This window comes from Rhineura floridana, chromosome 4, assembly GCF_030035675.1.
Source record: "Rhineura floridana isolate rRhiFlo1 chromosome 4, rRhiFlo1.hap2, whole genome shotgun sequence".
Lineage (NCBI taxonomy): Eukaryota > Metazoa > Chordata > Lepidosauria > Squamata > Rhineuridae > Rhineura > Rhineura floridana.
The window spans coordinates 43554177-43572804 of record NC_084483.1 but is presented as its reverse complement, the minus strand read 5'-3'; the positions used below and the strand labels follow the sequence as shown (position 1 = coordinate 43572804).

At 42.9% G+C, this 18628-nt stretch overlaps 1 pseudogene; it reads right to left on the bottom strand.

Moving 5' to 3' along the window:
* Positions 1 to 15752: 15752 nt before the first annotated feature.
* LOC133384131 (rRNA N6-adenosine-methyltransferase ZCCHC4-like) lies at positions 15753 to 16556 on the bottom strand (annotated as a pseudogene).
* Between the last annotated feature and the right edge of the window lie 2072 nt (positions 16557 to 18628).

Below are 18628 nucleotides of genomic sequence, written 5' to 3'. Positions count from 1 at the left end.
TTCTGAGGCGCGAGAGCAGCAATTGCCCTGTGCCACCAGACTTCTGAGAAGGAGGTGTTGCTGTGCATGGCACAAAGTGGGGGGGAGGCATAGCAGACAACCACCCACCCACGCAATGGGGCTTGTAACTCCAAGGAGCTGCTGCTCCCAAGTAGTGTCTGTGAGTTTACCTGAGGCAGTGAGATCTTAGCAGCTGCCTTACAGTGCCAATCCCTGGGGAAAAAAGGGTTGATGCTAGCACCATAGAATCATAGAGTGGGAAGGGACCTTATAGGCCATCAAGTCCAACCCCTTGCTCACAGCAGAAAATCCACAGCTAGAGCATCTCCCGCAGATAGCTGTCCAGCCTCTGCTTGAAGACATCCAGCGAAGGGGATCCCACCACCTCCCTAGGCAGTCGGTTCCATTGCCGAACTGCCCTTACTGTCAAGAAGTTCCTTCTAATGTCCAATCTGAATCTACGCTCCTGCAACTTAAAACCATTAGACCTAGTCCTACCCTCTGGGGCAGCAGAGAACAAATCTGTACCCTCCTCTATGTGACAGCCCTTCAGGTACTTAAAGAGTGCAATCATGTCACCCCTCAGCCTTCTCTTCACCAGACTGAACATGCCAAGTTCCTTCAACCTTTCCTCATAAGACTTGTTCTCCATACCGGCTATCATCCTCGTTGCCCTCTTCTGAGCCCGCTCTAACTTGTCTATATTTTTCTTAAAGTGAGGCGCCCAGAGCTGAGCGCAGTATTCCAGATGAGGCCTGACTAATGCAGAATATAGTGGGACTATTACTTCCCTCGACCTGGAAACTATGGCTCTGTTTATGCAGCCCAAAACCACGTTTGCCCTTTTTGCTGCAGCATCACACTGCTGGGTCATGTTCAACGGATATGTGCAACAGGGAGATAGGAGGCAACAGGCCTTCAAAAGGGTAAGAAGGAGCCACCGGCTGCTTAGGGACAGGTGTCCCTTCCCCAGTTAGACTCCAGGTACTATGAACTTGGTTAGCAGGCTACCCGGTTTAAGGGTAGGTTTGTTATGTTATGATGTTTGCCTTTTGTTTCCCAGTCTCATACCCCAACTCCTGGCTGGCCTTCATGGCCTCCAACTCACAGCTGGCCCTCATGGCCTACAATCTTCACCCTGTTTAGTCATGGCAATAACGGCTGTGGTCAGAATGTACAGAAGTACACTTGGTCACGCCAGTCTTATTCAAAGGGGCAGGCAGTGAGGGGTCCACACTAGTTAGTCTAGGATCAGTGAGCTGCACTCCATCATCATAGTGCGCACATATGCCTTATGCATTTGTAGTGGCAGAACATTACCTACGGAATGCTATAATTCTCGCATGGAGTGCTTCAGAGCCTTCCGTGAGGGGGCAGTCAGGAGACAAGTGGGCTCCTAAGCAGTGGGGCACTATCTGTCTGAGTGGATGTTCATAGGTATGGCAGCTTGTGGGAGGCATGTTAGCACCTGAGGTTTCAGCTTATAGTATGAAGGATCCTGCCCCGGTGTTCACATTTCTGTAACAAGATTGACTCTTGCCCAGGGCTGAAAGCTGCACAGGGGCAAGCTTGAACCGTCCCAGATGAGATCCTGGATTGGGACCATGAAGTGTTTCCTTTCGGCCCTCTTGATGTTAGGGGTCTTTTAATGGGGTTATTATGCTATGATGGGGCTTGAACACCCATACTACGAATTCAGGGTTATGGCTGCCTTATGCACCGACCTGGCCGTGTGGTTTCCTTTCCTGCGGTTGCAAGCCTGGATTCGGGAAGGGGTTTTAACTATGAATGTTACCTTTCATTAACTCTTTTCCGGGGTTGGAAGGCGACTTTTGGACAGAAGAGCTCATGGCCTGGGGTCGGGTCTCATAACTCTCTTATAATTAGGAACACTAGAATTCATGGCCCTTGCCTGTCCCGTTGTTCTGGGAGAAGTTTATGCAGGGAGTCAGAGAAGGCCATAAGCCTATCTATTGCCCTAGCATGATCACCAGCTATCAGAATGCAGAATAGGGCAGCAGGGGCAGTGTGAAGGGGGGCTAATCCCGTGAGCTGCGCGCTGGAATTCCCTTGGATTCAATGGGTTACACTGCCCCCAGCATGTTCGCCAGCTTCCAGAAACAGGTATTCAGGAATTCTGGGCCGGCAAGGGCTATATGCCAGAGTGGCCTTTCCGGTGACTCACCTGCTGATATTCCTGATAGACGGCACGGCAGGAGAAGGGGCATGGCAGTGGGAACACTTAGAGGTAAGCTTTCTTAGCCAGGCTGGTGGTTTTTTCCCTATCCCCATCGACCCTTCTCGCTGGACATTTTATGGGTGTAGTGGACCAGTGGGAAACGGTCTGTTCCTTCAGTGAAGACCCAAGCTATTCCAGGCAGTGGCTCATACACTGTTTTGAGGCTTTCAGGAGAAAAGAGGTGGTGGCTGGCTCTACGTGAGACCTCTCTCGACATGCCCTCCAGTTTTGATGTTTCCAGGGAGGGGGGGTTATGCTTGCTCAACGTGGAAGGTCTAGAACGGACCAGAGGTGTAAGGGAAGGCACGTATGGTTGACCTTGCCTCAGCGCCCAACCTCTGCCGAAGGATATTTATTCACCCAGGCTAATCTGGACCCCCTAGCTATAGGCCATATATGCCTGTCTGGGTCAACAATACCAGTTTTGGCGTTAACAAAACAAGCATTGCAGGGGCTGGGGTATGACCCCTTCCAGTCTGGAACCTATTCAATTAAAATGGGAGCTGCTTCTATGGCAGCAGGTTTTTGGTTTCCTCCCGGCACTGGTACAGGACGTGGGACTTTGGGCCTCTGATGCATATAATGGCTATATTCCCCCCTTTTAGAGGGCAGGGGGATGCGGCAGCCTCACAAACGAGCATTGTAGGGGCTGGGGTACGACACCTTACAGTTGGAACCTATTCATCTCGAATTGGGGCTGCTTTTACAGCAGCAGGTTTTAGTTTCCCACAGGCACTGGTACAGGGCGTGGGACTTTGGTCCTCTGATGCGTACAAGGGTTATATTCCCCACTTTTAGAGGGCAAGGGAATGTAGCGGCCTCACAATCTTCATTGTTTTCACAGGTTGCTGGACAGGGATGGAGCAGATGCACAACCTAATATGCGGCCACAGCATGGTCTTCCGGGCACCCTGGAGGGCAGCAAATTCGAGCATGGGCTCGCAGTTGGGCCTCAGTAGAGGGGCTGTTGTGCAGTGGCTGGACCGGCAAGGAATGCATGGGGAGTGGCTCCTACCCGCTCTGTTCCAGCAAGGTGTGGTGCAGATATTTCTGCAGGCGATGGTCATCCACCTCGGTGGTAATGACCGCGGCGTGAAGCAGGGCAAGGCCCTCAGCGTACAGGCATGTAAGGACATGCAAGTGATAAGGCAGCGTTGGCCTTTGGTGCGTCTGATGTGGTCAGACATGGCGTGGCATATGGGATCCAGCTGGAATTGATCATGCATGGAAGAAGGTCAACCGGCAAATTTGGTGGGCTCTTCTTGGGCAGGGGGGGTTGGCCATTCCGCATCCCCGCATTCAGCACTGGAAGGGTGAACTGTACAGGGCCGATGGCGTTCACCTGTCTCATGCAGGTAACGACTTATTTTGGGCGACCTGCAGGGGTGTCTGCGAGAGATGTTTCTCGGCAGTGGGGTAAAGGGGGACTAAATAGAGATTTGTCCCCCTTTTGTGGCGGGAAGGTGCGGGAAGGGAAATAGGTAAGGACAGCTAGGTGGCCCCCTTAGGCACCTTTGGAGGTGATTGGCGGTTCCAGAGGCCTGTCTCTCAGGGCTTTACGGCTCGAGGGCAGGATATGGGCTGCTTCTGGGGCCAACTTATCCTCATCTACCCAGGGGTTATACGGCCCTGGGTGGGGATGATGTGGGAAGGCCCCCCTACTCACCTGCAGGGTGTGGCTGGGGTAAAGGGTAAGCAGATGGGCTTGCCCTTGCCCCAGCAGGGGCTGGTCGCCTGAGAGCTGTATGGCAAGCTACTTGCTTATAGACAGTTCCCGCACCTAGGTTTCCCTCTGCAGGTCACTTTAAATTGGGTTTTGTTCTATAATTTAAATAAAGTGGCCCTTGTTCAACCCAAGCTGACGTCTCTGTGTTTTATTTCACCCCTCAACTGCAATCTTAGAGCACAATCCACCAAGAAATTAGCCTTAGTAAGCCACAATGAAATGCATGGAGCCTGTAAAAGCATGGGCTCTTCCAAAAGCCCCAATTAATTTCAAGGGGGATTTTGCTGAAGAACTGCTCAGGGATTGTGCTCTATTTTATTGATTTGTTTGAAATATTTCTATACTACTCTTCACCAAAATTGGTCCCAGAGCAGTTCATACATTTAAAATGTCAGAATAATAATACAGAAGTAAAACTGTCAGATAAAACAGAACCATCAGCAAAATTTAAAAATACCTACAATTTTAAAGGCCTTAGAGAATAAAGTGTTTGCCTGATCCTAAAGAAACCTAGAAAAGGATACCCTAAGATATAATTCCCCAACCTGGTGCCCTCCAATTTTTGGACTACACCTTCCCTCAGATCCAGACCATATTCACACCATATATTTATTGCACTATTATTCCACTTTAGTCATGATTTCCCCCAAAGAAGTCTGGGAAGTATAGCTTGTGAAGGGTGCTGAGAGTTGTTAGGAGACCCCTATTCCCCTCATAAAGCTATAATTCCCAGAGTTCCTGGGAAAGAGGGACTGATCGTTAAACCGCTCTGGGAACTGTGGTTCTGTGAGGGGAATAGGGGTTTACTAACATCCTCCACAAACTACACTTCCCAGGATTCTTTGGGGCAAGCCATAACTGTTTAAAGTGGACTAATAGAGGAATAAATGAATGGTGTGATTGTGGCCCTAGCAAGCATGGCCAGTGGTCAGGGATGATGGGAGCTGTTCAAAACAGGTTGGGGAAGGGTGCTTTGAGATCATAGTTCAGTGATTTGAAAAAATTGTTTTTCTTTTATTTGTTTTTCTCTGTTGGCATTTATATCCCACCTCTCTTCCATCGTAGAACCAAAGAGTGTGTACATGTGGTTCCCAGGCAATCACCCATCCAGGCACCGACCAGAGACAGATGTGCTTAACTTCAGCAATGTGGTGGCCTCATGTGCCTTCAGACTATACCTTGGGGCATGTTTTCATCACTACATAAATAACATTAAAGAACTGTCAAGAGTTATGGATATTGTTGGAGGCAACATTTTGTTTACAATGATGACTGCAAGCATATTTCCCAGAACTACTGTTGCAATACACAAGTATATGTCACACTAATATGAGTGTTTAAATCCCTCCCTGAACATTTTGCACCAAATAAATATTTACATAGTGTTATATACTGTATACTTCTAGTCCAACTTAAACTCTACTTTGATCACAGTGTCTGTGGATGTGTTTGAGACTTCTGCTTGTTCCATTGTCATGGATACTTTTTGGCTTGTTCAGACTGAGGATGGCCAGGTAGGTGCAAGATATTATAAATGCTTCCATAGGGAAAGGCAAGATCCAAACAATTTTGTAAAGCAGGGATAAGATCATTATAGAAGATGTCTTCTGTAGACTCCCATTTTAGACACTTACCACTCAGTTTTGAACATGGAATTTTGGGCCATGATACTCAAGCACATGATGGCCCTGCTCCAAGCATTCCTATATGATATCAACTATCTAGACCCTTGTCAGTCTGGCTTCAGACCTGAATTTGGAACTGAGGCACCTTTGGTCATCCTGGAGGTCAACATGCTGAAATCTGTTCGTTCTGCTTGATCTCTCAAAGGCTTCTGATACCATCAACTACAGTATCGTAGCAAAGAAATAGTTAGGGTGGTATTATTTAGTGCTGGTTCCAGCCCTGCCTGCAGAGCAGTTTCCAGCAGATGGTGCTCGGCCTTGTTATTCAAGCCCTTAGCCATTGGTTTATGAAGTCCTATAGGGTTCTATCTTACTCCCCATGATGTTTACTATTGACATGAAACTGCTGGAGGGAAGGGTACACTGTTTTGGAATACAGAATTATCAGTATGCTGCTGATTTCCCATACTCTTTCTTTCTTTCTCATTAGATTCCTGGGAGACAGCCAGTGTGGTGTAGTGGTTAAGATGTTGGACTATGACCTGGGAGACTAGGGTTCGAATCCCCACTTAGCCATGAAGCTCACTGGGTGACCTTGGGCCAGTCACTGCCTCTCAGCCTCAGAGGAAGGCAATGGTAAACTACCTCTGAATACTACTTACCATGAAAACCCTATTCATAGGGTTGCCCATAGGGTTGAAGGCAGTCCATTTCAGATTCCTGGGAGGCAGTGGAAGTTCTAAACATGGTCTAAGATTAGTGATGGACTGGATGAGACGTAAAACCAGGCAAGACTGAGGTGCTTTTAGAAAAGCTAATTTGGGGCTGCGATTAAGTGTGCAGTCTGGTTTGGATTCTCCCTGGGGAATCAATTCTGCACCTTGGGAATGTGCTTCTAAATCCACCTTTGCTTCTGGAAGGTCAGGTGGTGGCTATAACCAGGAGTGCTTTTGCGGAGCTTCAGCTAATGCTCTCACTGTGCATGTTCCTGAAGAAGGCAGACTCAACCATCGTCACACATGCCTTGGTCACACATCAATTTAATTTAAGTATTTGCATCCTGCCCTGCTTTTCCAGGCAAAAAGTCTCAACAAAGCAGCTTATAATATAACCAAAGTTTTATAGATAGATTTTAAAATAATATCCCAAAACAATAATCATAAAAATGATTTAAATATAAAACACTTAATACAGCAGGATTAAAAACATCACAAACTAGACCAATAAAAATTTAAAAACAACAACCATAGAGTAGTAAAACTCCAGACCAGCATTAGCATTTAAAAGCTGGTTGGAATTTAAAAGTTTTTTAAGGTCAGTTTAAATGGAACACATCCATGTTAGACTATTGTAATGACTCTACATGGGTCTGCCTTTGAAAAGTATTCAGAAATTGCAGCTGGTGCAGAATGCTAAGGCTAGAGTGCTAAAGGGGAGCCTGCTCTCCAGATGCACTCAAGAGTAGTTTGCTACTGCTTAAAAAACCATTGGTAACTGTGAACTGACAAAATGCCTGGACCCACATAGATTTTTTATCATCTCCTCTTGCTCCAAGAACGGCATTTTTACTTTTTTAAAAATTGAGTTTTCTAGTTAAGATAATTTCCTTGCTGTCTTGAAGAAACAATTGTGTTATAAAATGTTAAAGGGCTCTGGTTTGGTTTGGGACTGACTATGAATCCCAAGCTTGGACACTTATTGTTATTTAGACGGTGTGGGTGTGCTTCTGAAGAATGGGAAATGGAAAAGCTTTTCCTTTCCTCCCTCCTAAAATCTTGCAATGTAATACAAAAAAGGGAAGTGGTGTTTTTAACTTAATAGCATACATCACCCTGACCCCAATGCCCACCAGTAGGCTGCTAGGGGCTCAACCAAACTAATTCTTTTCCTCCCATTTTCCTTTACCCCCAAACCAACAATCTGTAGATTGTGGAGGACACTCAGGCAGGCTGGGCTGCTTTTGTGTTGTTGTTTTGCTTTTTTAAAAAATTCACAAGCATACTTTTGCATACCCTGGGGAAAAAAATTCTTTTTTCTTCCAGAGGGTAACTATGATTGTTAATTTGTTTTTGGTGGAAGGGTCTTTGCCACCATTACCATAGGTCAACTTGCCAGGTCCATTGGCCCAGGCTATGAATTTGTCGTCGTGGATAGGGTTTGACTTCTCTCCTGTTACTGAGCTGACCGTGAGTCAGATTATTCTGTCTTCTTATTCTACCTCTTTTGCCCTGCTGATCCCTTCCTCTCATTCCTGTACTCATCTTTTTTGCCCCACTTCCTGTCCTATATAATTCATTTGGTGAGTTGTTCATTCTCCACTGGCATTTTCCCAGACTGTTTTAAGCATGCCCTTCTTTGTTCTCTACTAAAGAAATCTTCCTTGGATCCTTCGGAATGTGTTAGTTACCATCCTGTGTCTCTTCTCCCATTTCTTTCTAAAATTTTGAGAGAGTAGCTGTTTCCCAATTTATGCCGTACTTAACTGCCCATGATCTCTTTGAGCCATTTCAGTCTGGATTTCGGCCAGGCTCTATGGAGATGGCTCTGGTGCATGTTATGGATGATATTTTGGTGGCTAAAGCTCAGCATCAGACATCTGTATTGATTTTACTGGATTTCTCCACAGCATTTGATACCCCTGACCATTAGTTATTGCTGCTGTGGCTGGCATCCTTAGGAATTAGGGCAATGGTCTTGGTTTGGTTCTTTTTTATCTAATTGTTCTTTTTCTGTTTCATTTCAGGGTTTAATTTCGAAGGCTTTTCCACTGGTAGTGGATGTTCCACAAGGATCGGTTTTGGATCTGCTGCTGTTCTCTCTATATACTCTCCCTCTTGGTTTTCTGATTTTGGATCTGGGATTTCAGTACCACATCTATGCAGACAACACTCAAATTTTCCAAAGTTTTAAACTTATTGATGCCAATGTGTGAAAATCTGTGACGGACTCCCTCTTAGATGTTTCCTTGTGGATGACTGCACATTGTCTGAAATTGAACACGGAAAAAACTGAGATTCATCCCTCTGTTCCTTTTTCCTGTCCTTTGCTATGTCTCCAGGGCTATATGGTGGCCCCTGTCCTGGTTGCCAGGAACCTTGGAGTTTGTTGAACAATTGTTTGTCTTTATGCCCTTTTATTGGGGCAACAGCAAAGGCATGCAATTTTCACCTTTTGAATACCCATAGGATCTGTATGTTCCTGACTACCAAGCCTGCGCATTTGCTTGTTCAGGCTCTGGTTACCTCATATCTGGATTATTATAACAGTGTTTTGGTGGGCTTGACCTCTTCCTGTCTCTTTGATCATACTTTGGTCCTGATCCAAAACAGCTCTGTTCGGGTCATTCTGGACCTTCCCCACTACTCCCATACCATCTTTTCTTGCAGGGCCCTTCATTCACTACCCGTTTGGGCTAGGGCAAGGTATAAACTTCTGGTCCTTGCCTTTAGGGCCCTGCATTCTAATCTTTCCCATTTTCTGGCATCCTGTTTGGTGTTGTACGTTCTAGCCAGGAATACAAGATCTGTGTGCCAGGGATTACTGGTCATTCCACTGACGCGAAGTGCCCTGTCAAGATTGTCAACCTTTCAGGATTTGGTTCTGTGTCTGTGGAATGGCCTTCCTGTGGGGCTTCGGCTGAAGAGGATTTTACTCATTTCCAGAAAGGTCTGAAACCTTCCTTTTTGATTTGCCAGAGTAAACAAATGGGCTAATTGATTGTGGTTGAGACAGCTTGGGGTAGGGACTTGGTTTGTAGGAGAATACATGATTTAGTTTTGCTGATGGTTTTAGGTGCCTTTTATGACAAAGGTTGATGTTAGGAGCTGTTATGTTATTTTATGTATTATTGTTGTTATTTTAATTGTATATGTTTGATGTGCTGCCCTTTGGTGGAACGGGCGTTATAAATTATTATTATTAGTAGTAGTAGTAGTAGTAGTAGTAGTAGTAGTAGTAGCAGCAGCAGCAGCAGCAGCAGCAGTAACAGTAGTAGTAGTAATAATAATATACCATCTCATTATGAGTGACCCCATTTCATTACCAAACAGACAGGCATAAGACCAGACAAGTTCAATATGAGAAGGAATTAATATATTTTCTAAACCTAACAGAGGTCTGTTAAGACAGTAAAAAGGTTTTACATGTGTACAACTTCCATATGCCACACAAGACACATAAATATACAGAATTCAAAATTTCAGACATTTTCTGAAATCATACTTTTCCATAGCATTAAAACAAGAGGAAATATCTAGATTGCCTGTTTTACTGCCTGACTTAGTGACTAATATCAAGATATCTACAGAAAGAAACCATCTGAATGCCTAGAAAGTTATTGCCAGAGGTTATTACTGCAAAAGTCAGTAGAGTCAGGTGATTAGGCCATGTATTGTGCAAAATGGTGGCTTAGAGGGCACAATCAATTTCATACTGCGCACAATGAGTAGATCTTGATCTACCTCCTGCCCATTCCAGTTCTAAAGGATGAGGTGTCAAGAAACTTTTCACAGAATGTATTTAGATTTTTATTCTTCCATATCATAATGGGTTGTAAAAAGTTATATTACACTGATAACCTGGGCCGGCTCCAGGAATGCCGGGGCCCTTAGGCATCAGCTTGCCCTGGGCCCTGGCGTGTGTGCATATTCGTGTTCACGTTCGCGCGCAGCCCCCATCCTCACGCCCACCTTCCTGTCTCCTGTCTTTTACTATTGCCATTAACCAAGATGGCGGCCACGGTTTCCCTAAGGGGATGAAGCCTCCACTGCCATCTTTGTTGATGGCACGCATGCGTGCTATGTGCGCACATCTCTGCCATCAACTAAGATGGCGGCAGGGGCTTCAGTACCTTAGGGAAACCGCGGCCGCCATCTTAGTTGAGGGCAATGGTAAAAGACAGCAGACAGGTAAGTGGGGGGATGTGAGGGGGCCACGGATCACGGAAGGGGAGCGGAGGGGCAGCTGAGGGGCCTCCTCTAGCTCCAGGGGCCGTCGGGCCAGTGCCCAACCCGGCCACCCTTTAGAACCGGCCCTGCTGATAACATAAAAAAACAAAGAGCAAATGAAACCCAAACCTAATGAAATGTCCATTGCTAGATTACCCAGGCCGTTAAAAACTAATCCAAAGAGAAAAACCAACATTTCATGTATTCCACAAGTCAATGCATCTTTGAAGTTGATGCATTTTTTATGTAAATCTCAAGAATTGGTAGCAGAAAAAGTAATGTCAGACTAGTCTCTACCATACATAATTTGAAATCTTAATATATTTTCAGTATTGTTAACATATGGTCTTAATTTTTTTCATCACCTTTATAAACCAACCTTGAAATTTGTCAGCATTTCCAAGGCTTTTTTATAAATAGGCTAATTGTTGAGCATGATTCAGTCACAGCTAATCATTTTCCCATTGATTTCAATAGAGGGAAAAAGTAGCTGATTGGGCAAACCAGTCCTACACTCTGCTTATATGAAGACCAGCGATATACCACAATTATGCCAGTGGAACAGCTGATACATCCTATACCTGCTTAGCTTGAGAAGGGAGGGAAAAAACACATAACAAAGGAAAAACAAAAATGGCATTCTTGGGGAGCATCCAAGAATGTGCCACTGACAACAACAGAAGGAGTCAGTGGCAAAGAATTTTCTTGTGTCGGATCTGCAGTAAATTGTGTCATCAACAGGAGTGCAGTAGAGCACTGAAGGAATATATAGGATACAGTGTAAGTGTGCTCGTCCTCTATCTACCCACATCCTGCCCGTGACTGCCCCATTTCAGCCATTCCACCAGCATATACTCACTGACAGAACGGCTCCACCAGAGGATTGTTCTGACAACATATCAGAAGAGTTCCACTGGTATATCTTTAATGTCAGCAGAGTACAGTATATCGAGTTCTACCAACAGAGCAAGATGCCAGTGAATTCTATAGCCTCTCCGCAGCATAATTCAGGAAGTGTTATCTGTAGTAAAAATAAGCATATTGTTTTAAGAAGTCTGGAATTTTAGGCTTGTAGGTTTTACCAAAAACATTTTCCCTGTGATGCAAAATAGTGTTTTTATTTTCTTGGTTTGGTTAGAAAAAATTAGAACATATTCCATTGTTCTTCATAGCAGAAGGAATGCTGACTACATGCCTAAAGTAGTATTTTGAATCACAGCCTTCCAGTGCTATTTATATAAACAGCATGTAATCAAATTAATAAACAAAATGGATGGTAACTAATATTAATAAACTCTCATATATTCAGTCATGCTGTCCATCTACTTTCACTTTGGGAAAAGGGGAACAGAGCACACTCCTCTTGCTATATACCACAGCAAAAAAATTAATTCCAAGCAGGTGTGCTATAAAAGTTAAGTCAGCTATAAAAGGAGATTCTGATATACCTCTGTTAATTACACATATATTTTGTCTCAGTTGTTCTGTGTCAGCACATCTACTCATGATGTGCAGCTTGAAATTATTTTTCTAATAGCAAATGGAAAATACATTAACACTTTCATCAGTAGGGCTATATCGATATGGAATATGCTTCATAGAATTTTCCTCACAGAAGTGGTCTGGTGCGCCCTCTCCTTGCACATCTTGAAGTAATGGCAGAGCACATGTTTTGCATGCTATGCCTGCATAAGGCAACAGGTTATATTTAAAGTGTCTTGAGGTAACAGGTCATCTATATACCTCTCTAAGTCATGGATATACCTCTCTGCCTGAGACTTTGGAAGAGCTGCTGCCAGGCAGAGTAAAAAGTACAGAGCTAGGAGGTCCAATAGTCTGACGGTATAAAGGAGGTTCCTTATACAGTCATCTGGTTCAACAAGTATCCAAACTGCAGACTGCAGACTAGAGGCTTAGTGTCACTAGCTTTAAAAATGAATACTGCCAAACTCTGGTAGTTCCAAGATGTAAATATGTATTGAATCGCTCATAAAACCAAGACGCATATAGGTGGATGTACAGGTTCAGAGGGTTTCACCAGATTGTATCATAGTGGAGAAAAGTATTTTCAGTAACAAAAATATAAATATTCAAGGGAGGGAGGTTCCCCCTACAAAAAATTCCTAAAACAGTACACATTGATGATATTATTCATGCTCGCTAAGATGATTTGATTATACTGGGCAAAATGTGCTGTCTGCAAAATAGAAACTGCTTATAATACAGCGACTAGTATGTAGGGACAAAGAGAACAATAGTTCTCAATAGTTATTGTATAGAAATAGAAGAGGACAACAAAAAGGGTAGAACAAGAGCCCTATTCTAAAAGATCAGAGAAATTAAAGGGAAATTTAAACCAAGAGCAGGCATGTTGAATAATCAACAGGGGAACACACTGACTGACCAAGATAAAATAAAAGGAAGATGGAATCAATGCACTGAAGAACTCTATAAAAGAGATGCAAGGATGACAGATTCATTCATGGAAGAACCGTATGATGAAGAACCAGAAATTTTAGAATGCGAGGTGAAAGCTGCTCTTTAAATACTTGGAAGAAACAAATCACCAGGAACAGATGACATACCAATAGAGTTGCTACAGGTTACTAAGACTGAATCTGTCCAAATTTTGACAAACATTTATCAACAAATATGGAAAAGAAAACAGTGGCCCACAGACTGGAAGGGTTCAATATACATCCCAATTCCAAAGAAAGGAGATCTCAGAGAATGCAATAATTATCAAACTATTGCCTTAATATCCTATGCGAGTAAAGTAATGCTCAAGATTCTACAACAAAGGCTCTTACCATATATGGAGTGTGAAATGCCAGATGTCCAAGCTGGATTAAGAAAAGGAAGAGGTACCAGAGATCATATCGCAAACATACGTTGGATAATGGAACGGACCAAGGAATTTCAGAAGGAAATCACCCTGTGCTTTCTGGATTACAGCAAAGCTTTTGACTGTGTACATCATGAACAACTATGGAATGCTTTAAAAGAAATGGAGGTGCCACAGCATCTGATTGTCTTGATGCACAACCTATACTCTTGACAAGAGGCTACTTTAAGCATAGAATATGGAGAAACCGATTGGTTCCCAATCGGAAAGGTTGTGAGACAGGGATGTATTTTATCACCCTATTTGTTTAATCTATATGCAGAACATATATGGAAAGCGGGATTGGACCAAGATGAAGGAGATGTGAAAATTGAAGGGAGAAATAGCAATAATATAAGATATGCAGACGATATCATACTACTAGCAGAAACCACTAATGATTTGAAGCGAATGCTGATGAAAGTTAAAGAGGAGAGCACAAAAGCAAGACTACAGCTGAACATCAAGAAGACTAACATAATGACAACAGAAGATTTATGTAACTTCAAAGTTGACAACGAGGACATTGAACTTGTCAAGGATTATCAATACCTTGGCACAATCATTAACCAAAATGGAGACAATAGACAAGAAATCAGAAGAAGGCTAGGACTGGGAAGGGCAGCTAAGAGAGAACTAGAAAAGGCAAAAATGTATCACTGAACACTAAAGTCAGGATCATTCAGACCATGGTATTCTCGATCTATATGTATGGATGTGAAAATTGGACAGTGAGAAAAGCGGATAAGAGAAAAATCAACTCATTTGAAATGTGGTGTTGGAAGAGAGCTTTGCGCATACCATGGACTGCGAAAAAGACAAATAATTGGGTGTTAAAACAAATTAAACCAGAACTATCACTAGAAGCTAAAATGATGAAACTGAAGATATCATACTTTGGACATATAATGAGAAGACATGATTCACTAGAAAAGACAATAATGCTGGGAAAAACAGAAGGGAGTAGAAAAAGAAGAAGGCCAAACAAGAGATGGATTGATTCTATAAAGGAAGCCACATACTTGAACTTACAAGATCTGAACAGGCTGGTTCATGACAGATGCTATTGGAGATCGCCGATTCATAGGATCGCTGTAAGTCGTAATCAACTTGAAGGCATATAACAACAACAACAATTATCTGCCTTGAAAAACCAAGGGGAAGCACAGGAGTTCACACAGATCTATCCAACACAGGTGGGTAGCTTGAAATGATAACTAAGTCCCATGCTATTTGACAAGGTTGGGTCAACATAGGGCCTGTGGCCTCTGTTTTGCTATGCCTGTTCAAATAAAAGAAGTCACCTTTGAGCACCCGGACCAAGTAGCAAGGTTTGTTCTGTTAATAAAATTGAATTTCAGCAGCTGTTCTCCTTTGACTCAAGGAGTTTAAAAAGCCCCCAATGACTTATTCTAGGATAAAAAGCTATTTCAGTATTCTATTGCCAACATCATTTAGAGGATTATAAGAGTTGTAAAAGAAAATTGATTTGACTTGATATAGCTGTACTTTTAATTGTTCCTGATTATTAAAAATAGGTATACAATAAGTTTTATCCCTCACCTTAAAATCTGCAAAATTATTGCAAGTTATTCAGGTTCCTAACTAATTGTCTAATAAAATTACCCAAACTGAAAGCTAAACAATGTAAAGTTTGTTTATAATTCCCAGTAAAATATTTATGCACATATGAACATCATTTGCCAGGAAAAAAAAGTAAGTGGAAAAGGGAGAAGGAGCACTGCCAAAACAGTGTAGCCCTTAATGTGGCATGCATATATGCATGCATTCATGCTTGCATGCATGCATGCATGTATGTGTATATACACACACACACTTTTTTTTTAAAAAAGGTCCAATTTGTCTTTTTACACACCAACATGACCAAGAAATAGTAAAGTATGCAGATGGGAAGGGTCAGTGGATTCATTAGGCCTGCTTCTGTAACTTAGCAGTCCAGACTTTACTGACAAAAACCCCATAAGAAGCAAAGATGCATCTCAAAGATGGATTGTGCATGCTCAGGCTGATCCCTGAAATATTTATCTTCCTCTGCTGCCACCGATGTGCAATAATGATAGCTGTTTCCCTACCAATCGGGAAAAACTGATTAATAAAGGACAACATTGTTTTGATTATTGCAAATAGTTGCAGACTATTTACCGAATCTATAGCTTTTGCATGGAAATAAATCACACTAATTTCAGTGTACCTTAAATGTATTATCAGATATAGAAGTATTTTTTTTTTAGATTTAAATAAAGCAGATGATGGTGGACATTTATAAAGCACTTTAGAGCATCCATTGCAGTTTACATAAACTCAGGAATTCTTACAGACATCTCCACATTGCAATCAGCTTTTTGAAACTGAAAGCCAAAGCTTCAACCAAGCCTCCAAGTGCAGGATCAGCAAACCATTATGACATCTTTCCCTTTGTCTTGCTGCAAGAATTTCTGATATACTTCAGAAGTAGCCTCTCCAGCAAAGAATAATGGTTAAACATGTTATAGTGGCAGAAGTCCTCTTCTGTATAAAACTGAGAATACCTGAAATCAATATCTAGCGAAAGGCTCTTAATGTAGATCTTCTGTTCATATGATGTCTAGAATTTGATTAATTCATGAAGCCTTGGGGTGCCAACACAAAGCACCCTTTTGAATCCTAGTGCCACAATAAGGTCCAGTAGGAATTGGCAACTTCTGTCAGTGAACAGATATTGTGCATTCGTCTTCTTATTCTCCAGAGGACCAAGGAGCTGGCTAGGCCTTTTTAGCTGGGCAACAGAGACATTGCTAAGTATCTGATGGCCCAAGTGTGTTCCCCATTCCAATGGCAACAGCAGCTGCTGACATTCTCTACAAAACTTCCTTTCCAATAGTGGCAACATGATATACTCCTTGTACTTTTCTATACTGTCTGTGTGAGAGAATAAAGGTTGATGACTTTGATTGTACTTTTCCCGTGCTGAAAGTCTAGCCTGTGATACCTTTTCATCTTCCCTCTGAAAAAACTTACCATCTTTTCTTTCTCTACAAGCAGAACAAGCATAAAATCTTCTTCCCTCTTCTTTTCCTTGAAAAATCTTTACAAATAGAAGAGTAGGACCATGAGGGTAATGTGGAGTGTAAGGAATCAAATATTGGGAATTTTTAATCTTTGATTTACTTCAGTGAACCAGAGTTTGGAAAACCTGCAACAGCAAAGATTCCTGGGAAATAGCCTCTCTGTGACCCCTGAGAACATATCACGAAAGCCTGAGGGTATAGACTTCCTGTCTCCTATGGAAATTTGGGGAATGTTGCCCAGTAAGAATCAGGAGCTCCTTTCAAACAAAGAAATGGTTTTACATAAGGATTATGATAATCTTAACTTTTAGGAATCATCAGGAATCTACAGCAGGGAGATCACACCTATTATCTGGGAACTTACCAGGAAATGGGTTCGTTCACATTTTCCTGGTCACATTTACATTGGGGTCAGTTTAGTTAGAAAAAGGTATAAAACATGAAGGGTGGGGAGGGGTCAGCAGTTCCTCTTCTGGAGGGCTCCAACAGCTGCTTTTCTTATCAACGCACCCTAGCATCTTTGGGACATTTGCAGAGCTTCAGACCTAAGGATTTGGGTGAGAACTTTCAAATCTAGCGCTGGTTACAAAGGGCGGAGCTTTGGCTCATTGGGCTAGATACGAAAGTCTCTCTCTCGGCCTTAGTCTTGCAGCAACTCTCCAGGAAAGGTATATGCAACTTCTGAGCCTTTTCTTTCATTTTTCTTTCTGTGTGGGTGAGCTTAATGTGAAAGTGTTCATAGGGTTAGTCTCTTTGCTTTAGTCTATCCAGTGTTGCTGAATGAATGAATAATAGTTAGAAAGCTGCTCATTGTTAACTGTAATTGTAAACTGCAATATTTTTCCTTGCTTCTTCTCTTAATAAAACCACTCTTTATTTTACTTTCAGTGTATGTGTCATTGGGTTAAGGGTAAAATTATACATGCTCTGGGGGTGACGTGTGGGTAACTCCAGCCAAAGATCCTGCTGCACTCTCGATAGGGGAACTTGGATTTCTAGTGAGCTATGCTCATGAGAAAGTTCAAGGTCCATTCGTAACAGGAGCTGCGGTTGTGGAGTCTCGGTCTCACACCACTGCCACCCTGGAGCATGAACCCTTTCCAAACTGGTGCACCCATGCTGCCCTTGTTGGTGAAAGGGGTTCTCTCCTCACTCCTAAGCATTTACACAAACCCAATGGAATTCTTACAACCATCTATTGGGCAGGTCAATATTCTTATCCTCCTATACTGAGAGTCAGGTGAAGAGACAGAGGCTTGCCTGAAGCCACCAAGTGAGGTCATGGTTATGGTGAGATTTGGACCAGGAAACTGGCACAATCCACACACATATTCATACACACACCTTATAATAACCAGAGGTATACTGAATACCCCTTAAGAAGGATCACATATGGTCTGAAACATGAGGGCATATTCCTTCATTTCCACCCACCAAATTAGTGTCCCGGCCTCACAGTTTACACGAGGGGTGGGGAACCTTTTTCAGACTAAGGGCCACGTTGCCTTCTGGGCAACTTTCTGAGGGCCACATGCCAGAAGTAAAAGTGAGCACCACAATGAATATAAATTTTATCTCATACAGCAGGCTAATTTCTACACACAATCATACACCCCTCTCTATTTTCCATCCAGACAAGCGACAGGCATTATCAGCATTCAAGGACATGCACCAGCCAGGCAAAATCACTCAGAAAGTTTTGGGGAGGGATGTGGCCTGGGGATAGCTCTGAGGCCCTGAGAGCCACATTCAGCTCCTGGGCCTGAGGTTCCTTACCACTGACTTAAACTCTTAGCCATGGCACTACACCACCTCTGAGGGATTCTCATGCTGTTGTAATCCATGTTAACTCAGTTCATGAAAAGACATTTTGAGCTCCTGAGGTGTCAGTGCTAAAATCACATATCAGGAACTAAGTCACAGGGAACTCACTGGGGTTTACTTCCAAATAAATATGGTTTGAATAAGGGTACAAAGCAAAAAGATTGTTCAATCCACACCCTTAATGTTGTTATTAAGCAATGCAAAGAAAAATGGAAGAATATCAGAACCAATCCTCATCAGACTTTTGTTGCCCAAAGGTACATAACTTCTGGATTACCAAAGCTGCCCAAGTACTCTGCACTTCTCCATTTATGCC